A 5,911-nucleotide genomic window follows, 5' to 3' on the forward strand; every position below is an offset into this window, starting at 1 on the left:
TTGCTAAAATAACATCATAATATTAGAATAATATAGCCATAATATTGCTAAAATAACATCATAATATTAGAAGAATATAGCCATAACATTGCTAAAATAACATCATAATATTAGAAGAATATAGCCATATTATTGTTAAAACAATAAAGTCCTAGTATTACAAGAAAAAAGCCATAATGTTGCGAAAATAGAGTTGTAATATTAAAAGAATACAGTCGATATATTGTGAAGATAAAGTCATAATATTGTTAAAATCATAGTCGTAACATTATATGAATATAGCCATAATATCGCTAAAATAACATCGTAATATTAGAAGAATATAGCCATAATATTGCTAAAATAACATCATAATATTAGAAGAATTTGCCATAATATTGCTATAACAATAAAGTTCTAATATTACAAGAAAAAATCCATAAAGTTGCGAAAATAGAGTTGTAATATTAAAAGAAAACAGTCAAAATATTGTGAAGATAAAGTCATAATATTGTTTAAATCATAAAGTCGTAACATTATATGAATATAGCCATAATATTGGGAAAATTACATCATAATATTAGAAGAATATAGCCATAATATGGTTATAACAATAGAGTCCTAATATTACAAGAAAAAAGCCATTGTTAAAGTGTTATTATAACAAGAACATAGCCATAATATTAAATCATAATTTTCGCCACAATATTGTTAAAATGATAACGTCTAAATATTACATTAACCATATTACTGGGAAAATAAAGTTGCATTATTGTAAAATATAGACATAATATTGAGAAAAGAAAATAGCTGACTGCAAGTCCTAATATTACAAGATGGTGTCAACATATTGCAAAAAGTAAAGTTGTAATATTGCAAAAAAAAAAAAAAAAAATCCAATAACGTGACTACAAAAAGTCATAATATTAGAAGTATTAATACTGTCATGTGTGAGATAAGAACGTTCATTATGGGATGCATTAATGATACTTTAAGTACAAGAAAAGGGACTTCCGGCTTACATTACTGCACGTGCGTGATGTTTCCGGTGAACACGGCGAGTGTTGGCTAGCTAGCAACAGTCCACGCAAGACAAAGAGCTCACACAGCTTACTTAAGTGGTCTTAACTGCTATTAGCCTTATAAAGTGTGGACGTGTGCGTTTGCGTGTCGCCTGCTTACCACGCGTGGGCCGCCCGTGGGGAGGGGGCGTGGTTAATGAGCTGCTCCGTGACCTCTGCCCCGCCCCCTCCCCCCAGGTCTGGCCTGAGGAAAGACGGCGGGAGACAAACAGGAAGTCGGAGTGACAACAACTCCCGACTTTACGACGCTCCAGATAGGTGGTCGCACACTAGGGAGACAATTATAACACGACGAGATGTTGCGTGGGGGTTTTGACAGGAATGTTTGCGTGTCCACTATTGTCCACTTATGTGTGCGTGTTTTTGGCGAGTTGACCCCGTGTCATAGGAAGATGGAACGTAACAGAGACAACACTGCCACCTGCTGGCTGGAGGGCAGACTGTCTGCAGTCCCATAGTGTAATAATGATAACTAGAGCGCAATTTTGAGTTTTGAGGTTGTTTTTTTTTTATTAGATCGCAATTTTTGCCAGTCCTGATGTGTGTGTCCAGTTTGGTGAGTTTTGAAGCATGTTAAGGGAGTCAAATTACAGCTCAAAGAGGCAAAAGTGACTGTTTTTAGTAAACTTTTGTTTTGAAGAGGGAATTGCCAACTTCCTGTTGATTTTTTTTAATGTATGAAATGTAGGTCTAAGTGAGACCTACATAGATTTTTGTTTCATGTCTCTACGACATTCGTACTGGGAGTTAGAGGCAGTTTTGTCTGTGTTTTCTTCCTAGGGAGCGCTAGAGCGCAATTTTGAGTTTTGGAGTTTGGTTTTTTGATTAAATCGCTTTGTTCGCCGGTACTGATGTGTGTGTCAATTTGGTGAGTTTGAAGCATGTTAAGGGGGTCAAATTAAAGCTGCGGAATAATAATAATAAAACGGACGAAATACAATAGGGTCCTCTGTCCCAAAGGGACATTGCGGTCCCTAATAATAATAATAATGGATTAGATTTTATAACTTTGAATATTTGTAAATAACTTGTGTGACTGAAGATTCTACAAAACTGTAATAAAAAATAAAATATGATGGCATGTCAAAAAAAAAACAGAAAAATATGACATGATACAACTTGTTTACTTTCCTAAGGATACAGGTATTGGAGCACTGAGCATTGGCCGATACTGATATTAATTAAAGTTAAGTTAAAGTTAAAGTACCAATGATTGTCACATTTTTTGCCTTTTTTTTTTTTTGCATTTTTGTACTGCTGAGTGGCCTTGTGGTTAGAGTGTTCGCCCTGAGATCGGTAGGTCGTGAGTTCAAACCCTGGCCGAGTCGTACCAAAGACTATAAAAATGGGACCCATTGCCTCCCTGCTTGGCACTCAGCATCAAGGGTTGGAATTCGGGCATTAAATCACCAAAATGACTCCCGAGCGTGGCCACCGCTGCTGCTCACTGCTCCCCCTCACCTCCCATTTGACCCATCCCCTTGTTCCACCCCCTGGGAGGTGAGGGGAGCAGTGAGCAGCAGCGGCGGCCACGCTCCGAGAATCATTTTGGTGATTTAACCCCCCAATTCCAACCCTTGATGCTGAGTGCCAAGCAGGGAGGTAACGGGTCCATTTTTATAGTCTTTGGTATGACTCGGCCGGGGTTTGAACTCACGACCTACCGATCTCAACTTTGAATATTTGTAAATAACTTGTATGACTGAAGATTCTACAGAACTGTAATAAAAAAAAATATGATGGCATGTAAAAAAAAAAACAGAAAAATATGACATGTATAATACAACTTGTTTACTTTCCTAAGGATACAGATATTGGAGCACTGAGCATTGGACGATACTGATATTAATCCGGTATGATATCGCCATAATTTTATTGTGTTCATCCAATTAAATTACTCAGGTATGAAAAACACTAACCTTATGACAGATTGTTGATATTTTGAAGTGGAGTGGACGTTTGTTTTTGGCGACACCTGGTGGTTACAATAATTCATTACATTAAAGTTACTTTCTATATATACTTTCTGATACCATTTTGCCAAGGAGTCTGTGTATGTAAGTAACATGCAATTATTTAATATTCATATTGACAAATGTGGGGTTTTAGAATGCAATATTGTTTAATATAGGTATGCTGGCTTGTGTGCTCAGCTGTTGTGTAGCTGCTATCTCTTACTAGCCTATGTTTACCATTTGTAAATGACATCACAATAATACTTTTTTTGGTTAACGGACCAATATGAATATCAGATCAAGACAATATTTATATTATCTCCTTGTAGTTGTTGGCAGCGTATAGAAATGCAAACTGTGGTTTATGGAGAGCGCTTTCAAAATAAAAGTCCAATAAAGTTACCTTATGTTTGTCTTCTCTCTATTTCAGTTTTTTAAATCGTTGTACTTATTGTACTTTAACAATAATTAAACAGATAAAAATATGTTAAAGTATGTGGATAAAATTTTTTATTTACTGTACTTTTACAATTATTTTTTTGTTTTGTTTAATGTTTAGGTTTTTGCAAGTATGTGGAATACGTTATACACAATTCTTAAAATTAATCTACTGTACTTTTACAATAATAAAAAAATGAAAAAATAGTTGTGGAAAACATCACACATTTTTGTACTTACTGTAGTTTTACAATGATGTAATTTTTTGTTTAAATATTAGGTTTTTACAAGTATGTGGAATAAGTTATAGACCTATTTTTAAAAATGTATTTACTGTACTTTTACAATCATTTAAAACATGTAAAAACAGTTGTGGAAAACATCACACTTTTTTTTTACTTTACTTTTATGATTATTTTTTAAGTTTAGGCTTTTGCAAGTATGTGGAATACATCATACACATATTTTCTAACTTAATTACTGTACTTTTCTAATTAAAAATGCTTTTAAAAAGTTTACATTTTTGCAAGTACGTGGATTAGATCATACACATTTTTACTTACTGTACTTCTACACTATATATACTTTTTAAGTTTACTTTTTTGCAAGAACGTGGAATACATCATACACACATTCTATTTTACTAACCTACTGTACTTTGCATTTATTTATGACAACATCTTGTATATTTTGAATGAGGAAAAGAAACCCCGCTGATAAACACACTTAGACCACAAAATCAGGTGCACCTGTGACTTCTGATATGAGCGGATCTCATTTTTTTGGGGCCATTTTGAAATGTAGAAACTCAAATAAAAGCGACAAAACCTTTTGCAACCATTGTTTTTTTTAATAGAAATATTTGTATATTCTTTGAACCAGACAACCAGATGCCAGACATTTTTGGATATATTCAAAAAGAAAACAAAATAAAAAAAGACAACATGGAATTACATGATTTTGACTGTGTGTGTGTATGGATGTAGTGGTCTCGTGTGTATATATATATATATATATATATACACATACACATGTATATATATATATATATATATATATATATATATATATATATATATATATATATATACACATTCATATATATATATATACATATAAATATACATACATATATATGCATATATATACATGCATACATACATATATAAATATATATACATATAAATATACATACATATATATGCATATATATACATGCATACATACATATATAAATATACCTAAGTATATATACATGCATACATACATATATAAATATACATACATATATATATATACACATTCATATATATATACATATAAATAGACATACGTATATATGCATATATATATATATATATATATATATATATATATATCTATATATATATATATATATATATATATATATATATATACATGCATACATACATATACAAATATGCATACATATATATACATGCATACATACATATACATATATAAATATACATACATATATATACATACATATATATATACATGCATACATATACATATATAAATATACATACATATATATATATACATGCATACATACATATACATATATAAATATACATACATATATATATATACATGCATACATACATATACATATATAAATATACAGTACATATATATATATACATACATACATGCATACATATACATATATAAATATACATACATATATATATATATATATATACATACATATATATACACATATGTATACATATAAATATACATACGTATATATGCATATATATACATGCATACATACATATAAATATACATACATACATATACATACATACATATATATACATATATAAATGTACATACACACACACATATATATATACATATATATATACTTTTTCTTTGTCTTTATCACCAAAAAAGTGCAAATTCTCCCAAAAAGACAACGCTTGTGGAGCTAACATTTTTGTAAAAACACAAAAGTCACATTGGGCAAAGAAACTTTTGCTTCACGTTGTCAGTTATTATTGAATTCCAATATATTAGCAAGACAATTTGGTCACATGATTAAAGCTAGAAGTGCATCAGTTTGGTGCCCGATGTGACTCTATGTGTTTGTTTAACATCCCAGTTTGAGTGTTGGTAAATATTGTGACACTTTTAAGCCCCTCAGAAGACGCTCACAATAACCCAAATAGTCTCTCCCAGGTTAAACCATTAACTCAAGTCACAAATGTCTAAGCTGAAAATCAAGATTACTTTTCTCCAACAACCACCATTAGTCTATGCACAATATGGCGTCCATCTTTCGGAGACGTGAGGCAGTTTTTTGGGGGTTTTTTTTGCACCACATTCCTGCAACTATTCAAGTTTCATTTCTCAAAAAGGGGAATTTAGGAGACAAAGCGACAAGAAAAGTAAAAAAAAAAAAAAAGTGCACAAACAAACACAGGT

At 31.3% G+C, this 5,911-nt stretch overlaps 1 protein-coding gene across 5 annotated transcripts in view; it reads right to left on the minus strand.

Moving 5' to 3' along the window:
- Positions 1-1,268, minus strand: part of tcf3b (transcription factor 3b) — a 142,602-nt gene extending 141,334 nt beyond the window's left edge. For 4 of the 5 annotated variants that reach the window (XM_062038713.1, XM_062038706.1, XM_062038714.1 and 1 more), the window contains exon 1: positions 1,002-1,161. The gene's annotated coding sequence lies outside the window, so the exon portion shown is untranslated. Of the gene's footprint in view, positions 1-1,001 lie in introns of all 5 variants that reach the window. The other variant, XM_062038708.1, reaches the window with a different exon arrangement.
- Between the last annotated feature and the right edge of the window lie 4,643 nt (positions 1,269-5,911).

This window comes from Entelurus aequoreus, linkage group LG27, assembly GCF_033978785.1.
Source record: "Entelurus aequoreus isolate RoL-2023_Sb linkage group LG27, RoL_Eaeq_v1.1, whole genome shotgun sequence".
In the NCBI taxonomy this organism is placed as follows: Eukaryota; Metazoa; Chordata; class Actinopteri; order Syngnathiformes; family Syngnathidae; genus Entelurus; species Entelurus aequoreus.